The sequence below is a fragment of the Rhineura floridana genome, chromosome 2 (genome assembly GCF_030035675.1).
Source record: "Rhineura floridana isolate rRhiFlo1 chromosome 2, rRhiFlo1.hap2, whole genome shotgun sequence".
In the NCBI taxonomy this organism is placed as follows: domain Eukaryota; kingdom Metazoa; phylum Chordata; class Lepidosauria; order Squamata; family Rhineuridae; genus Rhineura; species Rhineura floridana.
This window is the reverse complement of record NC_084481.1, coordinates 137,698,446-137,716,786: the sequence shown is the minus strand read 5'-3', so window position 1 is coordinate 137,716,786 and position 18,341 is coordinate 137,698,446. Positions and strand designations below refer to the sequence as shown.

Genomic DNA, 18,341 nt, shown 5'->3' with positions numbered 1-18,341 from the left:
CCCTAAAGAATTCTGGGAAGTGTCATTTCCCCCTCACAGTTATAGTTCTCACCACCCTTAACAAACTGCAGTTCCCATGATTCTGTGGTGGGATTCATGTGCTTCAAATGGGTGTTGAATGTGCTTTAAATGAATGGTGTGGATCTGCCCTAGGTATGATGTTCATTCAAGAGTGAATTGAAAAGAACAATTTTTAAAGATACTTCTTACTCTTACTCATTTTTCAGACCTCTTTCTGAAGGGTCAAATCTTTAAAAAAAGTTTGGAGCAGCCACGTTAAAAGATAAGGGCAGGGTATTCCAGGCAGGGGGTTGCCAACCCTGCTTTGATATGGATGTCTTTGCAGAAGAACCCTAGTCAAGGTTTACCAACAGCACAATCCAAACTATATCTACTTAGAAGTCCATCCTGTTGAGTTCTATGGGACTTAATCCCTTAGTAAGTGTGTTTAGAATTGCAACTTTCAGGAGCATCCATCTTTACTCCCCAAAACTCCCATCTAACATCTCCACACCACTAGGCTCCTTTGTCCCTGCAGTGGCCTTCTGGTGACTGCCCTGGCCTGAAGGCACTTAACCCTTCTTGCTGAAAGCAAGTAGGCTAGATTAAATGTTTCCTACCCAGGCTCCATCTTTTAGCTAAGATTTCTATCTTAATTTCCAATCAGATATTTTTTAATTGTATGCTCCAAGCAACTGTGATTGATGCTTAATGTATCATGCCTAATGACATCACTCAGGCCCGCCCCATGACATCACTAGGGCCCACCCCTCAAATCTCAGGTTTTGGGATGCTTCTGACCTGGCATTCCTACTCTGTTTCCCTTTCCATCCCCTAAATATGGACATCTAGGGCCCAATGGGGGTGCCCTGTCTCTTTTAAGATTGTTGGCATCACATCCTCTCTCAGTGAGGCATTAGTCTCCCTAAACCCATTTGGCCAGTGTCTCTTGTTAGATCTTACAAACCACAATAGACAAGGGTCGAGAAAGTGTTCGACTGAACACTTTCTTTGTTGCTCAGATCACAAATCTCCATCAGGCAGCAGTTTAGGTCAAAACCATAGTGACAGATGCGATCACATTAATCAAGACGAATTCACAGTATGTTTTAAATATATATATACATGTTTGTATATGCAATGTGATCCAGCAACGGTGGCAGCCTTCCACCCCCAAAGATCCTGTTTCCGGATTGGGTCCTGCAAACAAAGAAGAGTGCAGTGCCTATGAAGGTGGATTGCCCATGCTAGATTAGGTCCTTGCATGCAACTCCTGGTATGTTCAGTTTTGACAAGATAGATCATATTTTTGTGTGTGCAGAGGTGGCAAGGAAGATTCAATTCAGAACCCTCACACTCCACAGAAGTGATTGGTGCTGTCAAAAGTGTCTGTATTTACAACTGTTTGGTGGGTACGAATGCATATGTGTGTGGACTGGAACCATTTCCATTTAAATGTATTGTTTTGTATTTATTTCCTTGTTTGTTGTCCTACTGTTCTTGGTTTCAGAAGGCTGTTATCTGCTGAAAGCCAATTTAGAAATGATAGGTTATAATTTTTTTAAAAAAGAACACCAAAATGTTGAGCATTAATACATGTTTTGTGCTTTTTGAGAGATTTTGCATTTAAGTGCTCAGGAAATGAGAGACTATGTGCTTGAGACTAATATAACAAGCATTCAGAGATGTGGAATATTGAATTTCAGCTCCTGGAGCTGACAGATGCCCATAATTGTATGATACTAATAACATTTACAGCTATATAGCCAAGATGTGGGCAATTAAAATCCATGCTTCAAGAGACCTTTGGGGGTCCATACTGGAAGGGCTTCAGTCCTCCTTCCCCTAATAGGTAGCTGCACAAAACTGAATGGATATTGGAAGCCTAATCACATCTGCACTAAATTCAGTAGCACGAAATTAAAGCTCTTGTGGAACTCAAGTTGCCGCAATTTAGGATGAAATCCATGGCTTTTCATTGTCCATATTTGAAGGCAGATATATTTGGCTCAATCAAGACTTGAAATCAATGGGACTTTTATCCAGCTGACTCGCTTCAAAGGATCTACTAATTTTGACTGAATCTGGACCAAAATGTCAGGCAAGAAATAAATCTTATTACTGATTTCATTCCTTTAAGCAATCTACTATATATACTAGCAACACTAAGGGCCACCATATACACTTTATAGATGCACACCTATGGTTTTTGAGATATAAAATCTGAATGCAACAAAATATGTTTGCAAAGACAGGTGTGCACCTTAAGGAGACATGATTGGCTGCAGCTCCTTGTTGAGGTTGCTCTCAGTAGTGTGCTTCTGCATTATGTGTGAAATTGCTGTTACTTTTTTAAAAAAAAATATTTTGTTGAGTGGTATATGTTGTTACCAAAGCAAATTTTAAAATACATTACTGCCAAGAAGTTTTAAGGTTTCTAATTTGGGAGTAAAATGCTTTCAAAGTGATTGCTTATCTGATAACATGCATTGTTGATAAACTCAAATTCAGTTATTTCAGCAGAAATTAGCTGTGGTGAAATCACTGGCTCACTAGTGAAAAAGAGCCTGGTAAGGGCCAAACCAAACATTTAGTAAACACATACAATTCAGCCTTTGCCCATCTTATGCCTTTGCTTGCACTCTGCTGGTTTAAGATTTTTCCTTCACTTATACCTACCTGGACTTTAAGATCATCTTCTGAGGCCGTTCCCTGAGTGGCCCCACCAAATGAGATGAGGTGGTGGACTCAGGGAAGAGAACATTTTCAGTGGTGACAACCCGGTTGTGGAATGCCCTCCCCAGAGAGGCTTGCCTGGCATCCACACCATGCTCTTTACGTGCCAAGTGAAGACCCTTTTAAGCTCCAAGGTTTTTTAGTAAGTGTTTTAGTGTTCCTTAGATCTTTAAAACTGCGCTATCCTGTGTTGCTGGCTTTATTCTCATTTCCTTTTGTGCTGATTTTATTCTGTTTTAGAGTTTAGGTGTCACTCTATTTTATGGTAAAACCACCAAGAGAACTTCGCTTTTTAGGAGGTATGGAAAGGTGTAGTAAATGAAGAAGGACAATTTTCCCAGCCCAGCTCTGATACCAGCCAGAAGAAAAACAAGTCTTAAATGAGTTGGACAGGGGAGGCAGGTTTTGCTAAATGTGAGTCAATTAATTATCTGACCTTTAGTCAAGTGATTGATCGATCAAGTAAATCTACATGGGAATATAGGAAGCTACCTTATACCAAGTCAGACCTTCGGTCCATCTCGTTCAGTAATGTCTACGTTGGCTGGCAATGGCTCTCCAGGATTTCAGCCAGAGGACATTCACAGCTCTACCTGGGACCAGGGATTGAACAGGAGACCTTCCTGATGCAAAGCAGATGCTCTACCACTGAGCTATGGTCTTTCCTCAAGATAATTTTTTGTGCGAGTTAAAACAATAGTAATATATACCTATATGTTAATACACTGCATATGTATTCATTCTGGTATTTTATTACTGTTTTATGTTGTTGATATTATTACTGTGTGTGTGCATATGGCTTGCTCAGTCAACCAGCAATAAAACTTGGTATGGTTTGATTCTGATATCTATATCTGTTAAAGTACCCTAATCAATTAATTGGCTAAGCATGGCAGCTGGTTTACAAATGGAGAGAATCTAGACTTAGAACACAAACAAAAATCAGTTATCGGAACACACAGCATTCACATTCTTGAGGCAGTGACAAGACATATGCCATGTTCAGAGCTATTCCTGTGCTTATTCTCTTTGCAGTTCAGCCTGTTGATATGTCACTTTCTGTTTGTCGCTACTTCTGTTGTTTCTATTGCTAATATAATGTATAGTTCCTACAAGAGTAGCAGTGTCAGTCTTTATAATAACAACAAAAACAAGTGCTGTCGCACCTCAGAATACTAGCAGGTTTATTGTGGCATGAACTTTTGCAGGCTGCAGTCTTCATTCAGTGCACAATGTAGCCGTTATATGTGATATTTCTAGTCAGAACGGAACATCTGCTCCTCAAAATGATTGTTTTTCCAGGCTCCACGAGACAACCATCCTCTTTCCGTAGGCTCTGATTCTTCTGTCATTTTTTTTTTTTAAAAAAACAGGCACTCTCTCAATTAGTTGAATTAAATGAAAAGAGGAATAAAGCCAGGAGAGAATTCAGGAAGTAGATCCCATCAATTTTAATGGTTCATCTTACAAATAATTATACTTAGGATATGGTGGGGGATCCATGGGGCAGGGCACATCAAGAGGTTCTCCTTCTATATAGAGATGGAAAAGAATTGCTTTTAGTTTGCATTTAAAGCAAATCTATCTAATTTGCACTTGTCTGAATTTTGCAATGCAGTTTTCCAGCCAAGTATTATGTACAAAAATGCAGCTATTGGGATACTGTGTTTGTCAAAATGCATATATTTGTGAACATAACATACACATGCATTTTAGGGAAAATTGCTTTGTAAAAACTTGTATATGTAGGCAAAACTGCTCACAGACACATGTATATCAGGAGAAATGCACATAAAATGCTGATGAATCTTCATTTTTAAAAAATATAAACTGATGTGGAAATGTGGAGAACTGTAGTTGAGACTGGAAGAATGAGAATGACCAATTCCATATGACCCATATGAAGTTGTGGAGCAAATAAGAGAACCGAAGATAAGATGCCATTCAACAGTCAGTTTACTAAAGGGCTCAAGAGAATCCAGGACAGATTTGGCTCAGGAGCTGGCATAAATCTATCCCATTAATTTCACTTTTATTGTTTTCAATGGCAGAGAAATTCTCTCTCTGTGTGTGTGATAGGGATGGGAAAATCTGACCATTTCAATTCTCTCAGTTTCTCATTTTTCTAATCTTAAATTCAGTTCCCCCCGTTTCTGCAGCAATTTGCAAATTCTTGTCTTAAAAATCCTTATGAAAATTCTCTAACATTTTAGTGCAAATTTCTCCTAATAAATACATTTTGTATGCAGTTTTGACTAATGTACACCTTTTTCGAGCAATTTCTTGTCATATAATGCATTTTGATGTTATTTTCACTATTACTATGTATTTAAAGAAGGTATTTATTGTAAGATAATAAAAGATTCTGTTTGTGATGCTAAAAATCCAGAAATACTTGAATACACATGAATACTTGGTCTTGGAGAGATGGCTGTATAAGTTTTTGATAGTTACTAGGAAATAACTTAAAATATGGCAGCTTCATCTTGTGAGGCAGGCTGGCTGTGGTCCTGGTTCAGTGTATGGTTGTTGTTTTTTGGGGGGGAAACTCAGTGCATGCTTAGATGCAGTACCAGGAATCTGAAGATGTTATTAAGTCACCTTGCCAGAATTTATAGCACAAATAGCTATAAAGGGAACTATTGTGGGGGGCTGCTACATGGCTGAACTCTGGAAAGCCTGCACCAAACCCCTTGTTTATGACCATGACTGTGACTACTCCTGCCAAGGAATAGAAATCTACTTTTCAATTCATTTCAACAAATCCCATAACCCTTTCTTCTGAAGAATGGCTTGGCAAGGCTATTTATTATTCTACCAGACCCATAACAATCAGCTACATTATCACCATCTGTCCCTCCTTTCTATTACAAATGAGAGCAGGACCCATTCACAATTTCATCAAAGAGCCTTGGTCTTTCCCTTCTTTCAGAGAGCACCGCATGATTGTTTTGGTTCTTGAAGAGCACCACATGGATTGTCTGAAGAGAGGGTGGAAGTTGAACACTCTCCCTAAAAGCTCCTTGATGAGACCATTGTGTTTTGGAGGAAGGGTGCTATTTGCTGTATATGTGAAATATATTCTTTATGATCCCTTTCTATGACAGCACCAGGCCTACTTCCATCCGTGCTTTAGTCTCCTTTCAGTGCTTGCATCTCTAGTAAATCACAGAACTCGCTCCCGAGAAATATGCTCCTAATATAAAAATACCCCATAGGTGTATTGTGATATATTTGCCCGACCAGCTCTAATGGTATGAAATTGCCCTAAAGAATGTAAAATGAGTAATGCCCAATGCACCTAGCTGAAAGGTAAAGATAAATCTCATATGTTTTTAGGGCCCAGCTTCCCTTGGAGGCTTCATTTGAACATCCAGGTGCAATAAGAACTGAGCCGATATGCCAAGGAGCTGCTGCATCTGAGCCAGAAGTTCCCATGAATCATTAGACTGGCTCTTTCAGCCCCTCTTGAAATCTCAGGAGCAGCTCTCATAACAAAGTCATTGCTTTCCCTTTTCTTTCTGTACAAAACAGTGCAGCATCCATTTCTAGCCCATTGTTGTCACTAAACAGAAGCACTGAAGAATCTAAGGTTAAGGTGCACAGCCATTTCATTTACTTGGTTGTCAATATTCCATTCCTAATTTGTCAGCTGTTGGCTGCTTGACCACTTTTGTCTGTTGCAATATTCTTGCCAGGTTTGATTTTCTTGGCATGGTCAGACTGGATCAAGAGGATATGTTATTGGTGTCTCTTTTCCTCTTCTTCCTATTCCCAAGTTATATTATGTTCCTCTGGAGTGAAAAAAAAACCTCCTTTTCAAGATGAGAAGAACATTTCATTTCAGCCCAGTATGGCTGTGACCAGGACACACATGCCCTATAATAACGTGGAAGTGGTTTGTGGCTTCATTATATAGACATTGTATTTGTAGTGGTCAGTGCAGAATCACATTGCAAAGAAATAGTCCTGCCTACTGCTGCCAGTCCTAGAAGGGATGCCAAGGAAAGGATTAAATTAAACCAGTAAGTCTCAATTGCCTTTTTACTTATAGTGCCTGGTCAATCTGGGCAATGTTTCAATTATATTGGTGGAGCTTGGCCTGTCATGGCAATCTCCAACTTGCTGCGAGTCCTGCAAGACCTGCTCCTTGCTTTGTCTAGTCTATTTCCACCTGGCCTATTCTGGAGTGTGGGACCTGACTGACTCCAGCTAGAAAGGCTACCTCTGTGGTTCAGGATGGCCTAGAGACCATCAAGGTGGGGGTACTGGTTGATGGGGCCAACTTGTAGTTTTGGAGATGCATTCTCTTTTGTAGCTATCTGGACTAAGTTTTTACATTTTTCATGTTAGACCTTTTTATGAACGATCAATGGGTTAATTCTATTGTAACTTCATTAATATGAAATGTTTTCATTTCAACAGTTAATGACTATTTAGATTTTGTTATGTAATGTATCTGTTAGGGCACATACACACTGTCGATATTTTTGAGTGGGATTCAATCACATACTCGCAAATTGACGTCGTACAATTATAATTGCTCTGGAGGTCTTGCTCAGTAAATGCTCAACTTTCCTATTCTGACAGGCTTTTGGGAACTGACTGCAAGGGCTATTGTTGTTGTTATGTACCTTCAAGTCAATTACTACTTATGGCGACCCTATGAATCAGCAACCTCCAAGAGGATCTGTCATGAACCGCCCTGTTCAGATTTTGTAAGGTCAGGTCTGTGGTTTCCTTTATGAAATCAATCCATCTCTTGTTTGGCCTTCCTCCTTTTCTACTCCCTTCTGTTTTTCCCGGCATTATGGTCTTTTCTAGAGCTTATCAAAACAGAACAGGATAATCCACGGTTTGCATATTCGGTTTGTCATCTGATAGTTCTCACTTTGTCTTTTAGTTCGCTCTTTCCCAATTAAAAAAAAATGCTTTTTTGCACCCACACCCGCAGCGGTAAGACCCCTACATTCTTTTTGTTTTTTCCAAGCTCTGCCTCTAAAACCTCCCCCTATCAACCAATTGGTCAGCAAAAAGACGACGTATGCTCCTCTCCCCCTTTGGAATGAAGCACAATATGGCTGTAAAGGAGTTCTCACTGCGGAAGGAAAGGGAGAAGGAGGCGGGTGGTCGGTTTCAGCCTGCCTCCAGAAATCCTTGTCAATTTCATTCTACTGGCTGGGGTTTTTGCTTCAAATCATTTCGCAGCGGGAAGGAAAGGGAGAAGGAGCGGGGGTGACACGTTTCTTGCTTTTTTGGAGAAATAAGTGCAATTGCCAGTGTGTGTATCTCCTTAAATATCCATAAAGGCAGAAAAGCATACATTCGTTTAAGCGTAATATCGCAAATACAGACAAGAAAGGGGCTGCTGGTCCGTTTCACGCCTGCCTCGGGAAAGCTTTGTCAATTTCATTCTCTATGGTTCTCCAGTCTCTAAGGAGATACACACGCTGGCAATTGCACTTATTTCTCCAAAAAAGCAAGAAACGTGTCACACACCCCTCCTTCTCCCGTTCCTTCCCTTGGCGAAATGATTTGGAACAAAAACCACATCCAGTAGAATGAAATTGACAAAGATTTCCTGAGGCAGGCATGAAACTGACCAGCAGCCCCTTTCTCGCTTGCTGTGCATTGGAGATCTCACCCAGAGCAGCCGCCCAGTTTGCAGGCTGGCAAAAAATAAAATGCATCTGCGCAGTAATTGCAGACCCCCCCCAACACCCCACCATTGAGATGATTGGTTCAATTTTCCCCGGCTTATTCTCGCACATGTGCAAAAGTGCAGATACATGATTGGCTGGAATGAGGAGAAAGGGCAAGGGGAAATGCCCAAGAACCACCCATCAGAGGTAAAATCCACAGTATTGCATCCTACCTCCTGAAGGCACAGCGGATGTTTCCCGATTTTAAACAGCAAATTGTATTTTTGCTGGTATTGCAAGGAGCGGGTTTAACCCGTGAAAATGCGTAACCGCGCAAGATGTCATTTGGACGACCGAAAAATAATGAACACACATAGTGGGCATGTCACACATTTTGCAGTTGTCTGGATGAGCCCCTAGTGAATCCTGTCTTCTCATGATGTGTCCAAAGTATGATAACCTCAGTTTCATCATTTTAGCTTCTAGTGACAGTTCTGGTGTAATTTGTTCTAACACCCAATTATTTGTCTTTTTCACAGTCCATGGTATGCACAAAGCTCTCCTCCAGCACCACATTTCAAATGAGTTGATATCCACCTTTTTCACTGTCCAACTTTCACATCCATACATAGAGATTGGGAATACCATGGTCTGAATGATCCTGACTTTGGTGCTCAGTGATACATCTTTACATTTGAGGACCTTTTCTAGTTCTCTCACAGCTGCCCTCCCCAGTCCTAGCCTTCTTCTGATTTCTTGACTATTGTCTCTGTTTTGGTTAATGACTGTGCCGAGGTATTGATAATCCTTGACAAGTTCAATGTCCTCATTGTCAATTTTAAAGTTACATAAATCTTCTGTTATTACTTTAGTCTTTTTGACGTTCGGCTGTAGTCCTGCTTTCACGCATTCCTCTTTAACTTTCATCAGCATTCGTTTTAAGTCATTACTGGTTTCTGCTAGTAGTATGGTATCGTCTGCATATCTTAAATTATTGATATTTCTCCCTCCAATTTTCACAACTCTTTCATCTTGGTCCAATCCCACTTTTCGTATAAGTTCTGCATATAGATTAAACAAATAGGATGATAAAATACACCCCTGTCTCACACCCTTTCCGATGGGGAACCAATCGGTTTCTGCATATGCTGTTCTTACAGTAGTCTCTTGTCCAGAATATAGGTTGCGCATCAGGACAATCAGATGATGTGGTACCCCCATTTATTTTAAAACATTCCATAGTTTTCCATGATCTACACAGTCAAAGGATTTGCTGTAATCTATAAAGCACAGGGTGATTTTCTTCTGAAATTCCTTGCTCCGTTCCATTATCCAACATAGGTTTGCAATATGATCTCTGGTGCCTCTTCCCTTTCTAAATCCAGCTTGGACATCTGGCATTTCTTGCTCCATATATGGTAAGAGCCTTTGTTGTAGAATCTTGAGCATTACTTTATTTGCATGGGTTATTAAGGCAATAGTTCGATAATTACTGCATTCCCTGGGATCCCCTTTCTTTGGAATTGGGATGTATATTGAACTCTTCCAGTCTGTGGGCCATTGTTTAGTTTTCCATATTTCTTGACAGATTTTAGTCAAAATTTGGACAGATTCAGTCTCAGTAGCTTGTAGCAACTCTATTGGTATGCCATCTGTTCCTGCTGCTTTGTTTCTTCCAAGTATTTTAAGAGCAGCTTTCACCTCACATTCTAGAATTTCTGGTGCTTCATCATACGTGTACAGTCGTCTTTTTGGTTGCTCAAAAAATGTGTTGGTAAGAAACAAATTATTGGCTTCACAGAATTCAGCAAGTCTTTCTCCTGCTGCATTTCTGTCTCCTAAGCCCCATTTCCCCACAATTCCTAGTTCTTCTCTGTTCCCTACTTTTGCATTCCAGTTCCCCATGATTATCATCATATCTTGTTTTGGTGTGTGATCAATTTCCTCCTGTACTTCTGCATAAAATCTCTCCAATTCCTCTTCTTCTGCGTTTGTGTTGGAGTATAGATTTGGATGATGGTTATGTTAATAGGTTTCCCATTTAATCTCATTGATATCACTCGCTCAGACCTTGCATGGTAGCTGCTAATTGCTTTTGCTACATCACTTCTCACTATTAAAGCAACCCCATTTCTTGTTAATTTCTCATTTCCTGCATAAGACATTTTGTAGTTGTCTGACTGAACATGTCCCATTCTCTTCCATTTTAATTCACTCACGCCAGGTATTGTAATTTCTAACTTTCCCTGGTTCATCCTTCTCACATTCCATGTTCCTATTGTGTGCCTCGTACAACTCCAGACTCTCCTTTCACATCTGTGCGCATCAGCCTCTGAGCTTCATTTCGGCTTTGACCCAGCTGTGCCATTAGTTACAGTGCTAATCGTACTTGTCCTTTGTTCTTCCCCAGTAGCTCGGTGAGTGTCTTCTGACCTGGGGTCTCATCTTCCAGCACTATCTCGTGTTGCATTTTGGATAGGGCTTTCGTGGTAAGAGGTATTCAGAGGTGTTTTACCATTGCTTTCCTCTGAGTTATTATGAGGGCTATTATAGAATACTGTTTTACTGATTTTTATTTTGTTTTTTCTAATTGCTGTGTTTTACATAGCTTAATTACATTTTAATTATAACTTTCTGTATATTTCACATGTTTTAACTTTATTTGTTTTAAATTTTGTACATTCTGGGGAAGACGTGGAATATAAATGAATAAAATAAATAAATAAACCCACTTCCCCCAAAAAGATCTGACTTTTTGCAATAAGGAAAGTGACAGGAAAGTGTACTGGAAAGTATGGGATAATGCTTACTTTGATACAACATATCTAACCAACTTGGAAACAGATCAGAATGAATGTACATTCAACAGCCAGTGTTGTCTAATCAAGATGAATACTCAATAAACAGGTCATCTGGACCTCCCCCCTCCAGTGAATTATGTGAATGTTTTGATGTTGTGAGCTGCCATGAGCATGGCTTAATATGGAAAAGCTGGCATACAAATAAACAAGGATAATGATCTCTGAGATTTCAGTGGGATGAATATATTCGCTTATAATGTTTGCCATCCTTCCCTGGGATGTAAAACATTTTAGAAGGATTGAAATTAGTCTCAGTAAATGTGATTCTCACCCATTTCTACATGCGCACAGTTACAATGGTGATTCTTTCTGTTAAGATGTAGAATAGCATAAAACTTACAAAACACAATCTGGTTGTCAAACGACTTCAGAAAAAGCCATATCCACAAAACTATAGTGCTATATGTATTAAGAGAGTAGCTGGAGATGGCCAGCTGTCAACTCAGTGATCACATCCAGTAGCCAAACTATTTTTTTCTGTACCTCAGCAACTTACCAAACTTTAACTGAGGAAACCCCCCCATATCACAATGCTTTGAAAGTTCTCAGAGAGAAACATAATTCACTCTGTGTTGTTACTGCTGAAGCCCTAATTGTTAAATATAGAAACTCACCCATGTGTAGGTCAGGAATGGATGAGCAACAAAACACAATTCTGGATCTTGGACTTCAAAGAGCAGACGTATATCTAAGAATACAGATGTCCAGTTGAAAGATGGTAAGATGGTAACATGCCCAGTTGAAAGATGGTAAGAGCATCCTTGTCAAATATTGTTAGTTACAGTAAACCATGTAAGGATGTAAATAATGGAAGGAATGGGCACTTGTGCAATGATCCAAAAGGATGGTTCAAGAGATGTGTCTGTTCTACTTATTTAGAAAGATTGATACCCCACTTTTCTGTTATTTTTGTCCAAAGTGGATAACTATCTAGCCCAGGAACGGAGAACCCTCTCAACCAAGGGCTGCATTGTCTCATGGGCAAGCTTCCAGGAGCCAAATGCCAATAGGGCAAAAGCAAAAAGTGGGTGTAGCAACATGTGATTCTTACCCTTTGTACAGTGTGCTATATTCCAACCACACAAGTCAGACGTTTCTGCACTCAAATGCTTCTCCATTCAGGCAAGCAAGAGGCATAGTCACAGTTATTATTTGATTTATATCCTGCCCTTCCTCCCAGCAGGAGCCCAGGGCGGCAAACAAAAGCACTAAAAACATTAAAACATCATAAAAACAAACTTTAAAACACATAAAAACAAAACATCTTCAAAAACTTTACTTAAAAAAAGCTTTCAAAACATCTAAGATAAAAAACATTTTTAAAAAGGTTTACAAACATATTAAAAAGCGATTCCAACACAGATGCAGACTGGGATAGGTCTCAACTTAAAAGGATTGATGAAGGAAATGCGCCAGGTAGGCAAAAGCGCTCAACAAGGCACAGAACAGGACCATCAAGGGATGTAGTCAGGAGATGGGTATGGCCTGAGATGGAGGTATGACCTGTGGGGAGTCTTGAGTAGGGTTGCCAGGCTCAGGTCCTGAAAATGCTTCTGTACTAGCCATGATGGCTGTGCTCTGCCACCCTAGTCAGAGGCAGCATGCTTCTGAAAACCAGTTGGCGGAAGCCTCAGGAGGGGAGAGTGTTCTTGCACTTGGGTCCTGCTTGCGGGCTTCCCCCAGGCACCTGGTTGGCCACTGTGAGAACAGGATGCTGGACTAGATGGGCCACTGGCCTGATCCAGCAGGCTCTTCTTATGTTCTTATGTTCTTAGAGGAGAAAATTTGGCCAAGTGCGGGTTTTCTTGCAACCCTGTGTAATAGGAAAAACCACCAGGTGAAATTCTCCCTTCCCCCTGCACAGCTTTTAAAGATACAGAAGACCTTTTGGGGGCTGGGGCTGGCAACCAAGAAGTCTTCTGTATCTTTAAAAGTTGTGCAGGGGGAAGGGAGAATTTCACCTGGTGGTTTTTCCCATTACAGTGTTGCTAGAAAACCTGCATTTGGCTGAATTTTCTCTTCTCTTAAAGATACAGAAGCATTCTCAGGACCTGAGCCTGACAACCCTAATGGCACGTAAGTATGAGGGTTACACAGTTACAGTTTCCCTGACTCTCAATGTTTCCTTTTTTAACCTTTCCCCTTTCCTAGAACCTCATAACACTTCTCATTCCTGTCTATTCTTCTCTGCCTTTAATCCTAACCCAAACTGATCTTAACTCTCATCTAACTACGGTAACTTCATTACAACCTTAATCGGAACTCCTCTGCTTAACTGACAAAACAGTCTTCTTATACTCTCATCTTCTGAACATTTCATTTGCAGAATCGGCTAATGATGAAACCGGGCAAAAGTCCTAGGCCTGTCCGTCACAGCATCAGCTATCAAAACTCAGCTAAAACAGTGCCTAAGCATTAGAAGAGAGTGAGTCTTACGGGCAGGGATGCCAAAAGGATTTCCTGGGCCCGTTACACTCTACATACATTAGGCCCCCTACAGCAATCTTTTGGGAAGAACTGCTGCTTCCTTACATATATTACTGATACAAACAGTTATTTGAATCCAGTCTTGATTTAAGATGTATTTATTTAACAGATTTTTAACCTGCCTTTCATAGTTTCTGCCCTAACAAGGCATTATTTTCATATAATTATTAAATAACATTTAAACATTAAAATAACATTAAAAATATAGCAGCTAAAAACTTGTGCAACTTGACTGAATCAACTCTCAGCCTTACCTACCTCACAGAGTTGTTGCAAAGATGAAATGGGGAGGGAGGACCCAGGAAGAAAAGCAAGGTACAAATATATCATAGATTCACAAACCACACAGTGAGGAGGGAAATATGCACAAAGGCAGCCCCACCCCCAAACTGCTTTAACTGCAACAATTTCCACAGCAAATTACCCCCCCCAAAAAACCTTGCCAAGACACATACACAAATACTCTTAAGCATGTGCAACTTGACTGAACCAGCTCTCAGCCTAACAGACCTCCCGGAGTGTTGGAAAGACTCCATACACACACACAGGAGATGTAAAACCACCCCATAAAACAGTGTATTGTCAAAACCAGTTGGTCATTGCAGAACATTTTTTTTTAAATCAGCATGTGTTTCCTGCCAAATAACAGCAGTGATACCTAAGTAAGACCTGCCTAATTGCCTTAAAAATAGGAGGGGGTGGAGAAAGGAATTAACAACACAATCCTGTTCTATGTCTACTCAAAAGTCCCATGTCTACTCAAAAGCAAGTCCTATTGAATTCAGTGGGGTTTAGACCCAGGTATGTGGGATTAGGATGGCAGCTTTGCTCCCAGAAAAGTGAGTATAGGATTAAAGCCTCATGCTGGGAAGATTTTCAAACGAGGCTATGAATTAGACAAATAAACTGCCCTGTTCAGCAGCCCAGGAACATTTAAACGAGTGACTCCTTATATGTAGAAAAGTATAACACCTTGTAATGGCATCATAAGATGCATATACACTTCTTAATTTCTGTCCAAAAACTATTTGATAGATAAAATTTACAATAGGCTATTTTTGCAAATAATAAAAGACTGGAATGTAAGCTTTTATTATCGTCACTGAAATTGTTTACTGTGCATGACTATCAAAATCCTGCTGTGCTGTGTGTTTCTTTGATCTTCTGAACCTTGTGCTGAATGTGCAGAGACAGAAAAGTGAGAAGACACATGCTGCTGCTGAAAACTATAAACTTACTCAGCTCACATGATGTGCATATGCACACCATTAACCAGTATGCAGAGACAAGCAGGAAAAGGCAGCTATTTTCAGCACTTGCAAGTGTTTCTAGCTATTCCCTGATGTTCAGGAAACACCTTGTCAATCACAGCTCTGACTTCACTCATTGGCTAAAAACCTCAAAAGGTAGGAATTGGAACAGCCAGCTAACATAGACATTGCAAGAGGGGGGCAACTCATGTTTTGTTCTATAACATTTTTTTTCTTGAGCACTTAGAAACAGCCGGGCAGCTTGGTATCAATTACACCTCATTCGTAGACTGCAGCCCTACCTTCCTGCTCATCAGCTCCCACTGGTGGTACATGCCCTGGTCACCTCTCGGTTGGATTACTGTAATGCGCTCTACGTGGGGTTACCCTTGAAAACGGTCCGGAAATTACAACTTATACAAAATGCTGCGGCTCGACTACTTACAAACTGTCGCTGCCGGGAACACATCACCCCAGTGTTGTTCGACCTACACTGGCTTCCAGTTATTTTCCGGGCCCAATTCAAGGTGTTGGTATTAACCTTTAAATCCCTATACGGTCTCGGCCCAGTTTATCTGATGGAGCGCCTCCAGCGCCACCAACCATGCCGCCCAACAAGATCAGCCACACAGGACCTTCTCTCAATCCCGCCAACTAAAACAGCTAGGTTGGCGGGGACAAGAGAGAGGGCATTTTCAGTGGCGGCCCCCACTCTCTGGAACTCCCTCCCGTATGACCTTCGACATGCCCCTTCCCTGAATGTATTCCGCCAAGCTTTGAAGACCTGGCTCTTCAGACAGCCCTTCAGGACTTACGGGGAGGGTTAAATTTTTACGACGAATAGCCTACTACTCTGTACTGGAACTGTTTTATTGTTTTATTGTTATATTGTATTTTATGATGTATTTTATTATGATGTAATGTATTGTTGTTAAATTGTACGTCGCCTAGAGTGGCCATTGGCCAGATAGGCGACCCACAAATTAAATTATTATTATTTATTATTATTATACTTTTTAAAAAGTGAAAGCTAAAAGTCTGGGTCTCCTGCTAGTCCTGGCCCTGGTAGAAATGGGCCTTTTCTACCTGTCTGTTGATATCCTTGCTTACAGATCTCCCCAGGAAGGGCATTCTACAGTTAAGGCACCATTACAAAACAGGTCTTTGTCTCTTTTGCCCATCCACCGTGTAGCAAGTAGGGATGAGACACAGAGCAGAACCATGGTAGTCTGAAGCCAATCTTCAGCTTTGGGAAAATTCATATGGTAGAAGGTGGTTGGTAAGGTATCCTGGTTAGGGTTGTCAGGTTCCTGCCCTGAGACTGATCCTGTATCTTTAGGAGAAGAGAAAGTCAGCCAAGTGCAGGTGTTCTTGCAACACTGTAATGGGAAAAACCACAAGGTGGAATTCTCCCTTCCCCATGCACAACTTTTAAGGATACAGAAGACCTCTTGGTTGCCAGGCCCGGCCTCCAAGAAGTCTTCTGTATCTTTAAAAGTTGTGCATGGGGAAGGGAGAATTCCACCTTGTGGTTTTTCCCATTACAGTGTTGCAAGAATACCTGCACTTGGCTGACTTTCTCTTCTCCTAAAGATACAGGATCAGTCTCAGGCCCTGGACCTGGCAACCCTAATCCTGGTCCTAGGCTCTTAAGGGCTTTACCATTTTTTCACCAGCACTTTGAATTGACTGGAACCAAAAAGGTTACCACTGAAGATGACATAGAATTAAAATCATACAATCCAATGTCTGGGCACCAGTTTAGACCCTGATAGTTGCTATTTAAATCAGCTGAAGGTTTTGAACTGTCTTCAGGGCAATCTCATGTAGCTAGCATTACGTCTAACCTGGAATTAACTGAATGACCATTGGCCCCAGTCAATACTATTTGGCAGTTCAAGTTCCACCAACTTCTGTATCTTTTTTTCTGCAACATTTAAACAGAAAGCATCATGAAAGAGAGTGCATGTGCATATGTGTGTGTGTTGCTACTACATCACCTTTGAAAAAACCTGAAAAAGAATTCTTTAGCTGCTTGCAGCCATTTGCTCCAAATGTGAAGAAGCAAGCAGGGCTGCACCCACTCCCAACATTGCTGTCCCTACTGCCCTCTGCCAGCTTCACCCCCTCAATGCCCACATTTAGGACAGAATGTCTGAAGGGGTAGCCCATGCATTTGCAGCTTCAGGCCTTCTGTCCAATATGTAGAGGTGTAGAGAAGGTGGAGTCTGTGAGGCTCTCAACACTGGGGGTATTGACAGCATGCACAGGGTTGTCAGGCTCAGGGTCTGAGAATGCTTCTGTATCTTTAAGAGAAGAAAAAAATCACCCAAGTGCAGGTGTTTTTGCAACCCTGGTTGCCAGGCCCAGCCTCCAAGAGGTCTTCTGTATCTTTAAAAGTTGTGCAGGGGGAAGGGAGAATTTCACCTTGGGGTTTTTCCCATTACAGGGTTGCAAGAAAACCTGCACTTGGCTGAATTTTCTCTTCTCTTATACAGAAGCATTCTCAGGGCCTGAGTCTGGCAAACCGAATGCACAGCCATTTTCCCTCTTCCATGCACTGAATGCATGGAGCAAACATCTGGTGGGGAATTGTCTGGGGAAAATCCAGACAGAGATATTTTATTTTATTGCATACTTTTAGTGCAGTATTAAATCCAGAGTGAAAAGTTTTAAAAGATCTAAAAGTCCAGGATAAATAAAAATAAACCCTTCACTTAAGACTTAGTACCAGACATGCCTGCCAAAAGTAAAGCAACACAAGGGGAAAAGGCGACATCCCTAGTCATCCTATGACTCACCTCAGTGAGGGCACCCAGGAAATGGCCTGATCTTCATAATCAGGCAGCTTTGTATGGGAGAAGGTAGCCATACCTGGACCCAAGGTTAAAAGCAGCCATTTGAAACCTATTGGCAGCCTTGAAATGGGAATGGAAAGGGATACATGTTCACCATTTTATATTAATCAATCACACCTTTGTGGTTAACCTTTCAATAAATGAAGATCAAAGCAAACATGTTCACAGTGTCATTTAAAGAAAAATAGTTTATTAGTTTGGCACTGGAGATATAAATAGGTAACTTGCTTAACCCCTATTACCATATTAGAGTTCAAATCAGAAAAGAGTAATAAACTCTGCATGAAAATTAGTTTTTATTACCCTTGTTCTTGTGTTTTTGATGGGTATTTAAAACATGCTCTCTAGACGACCCCCTGACTCTTTGATACAGCAAACAATACAAATTTTGGGCAGGAAAGATTAATTATTGACTTCGCTGTTGAGGTCCTGTCTGATTCTGTGTAGCTATCTATCAGACTGGTTGCATGTCAGCTTCTTATGACCCTTCTGAAATAATGTTCTCTG

General features: G+C 40.8%; 1 long non-coding RNA gene across 1 annotated transcript; it reads right to left on the bottom strand.

The window, feature by feature from the left end:
- Window positions 1–3,610: 3,610 nt before the first annotated feature.
- Window positions 3,611–17,881, bottom strand: LOC133378315 (uncharacterized). The gene is made up of 3 exons (XR_009760948.1): window positions 17,778–17,881; window positions 11,854–11,927; window positions 3,611–4,268 (listed from the first exon to the last, which is right to left on the bottom strand). It is a non-coding gene; the product is annotated as an uncharacterized LOC133378315 (long non-coding RNA).
- Window positions 17,882–18,341: the final 460 nt, after the last annotated feature.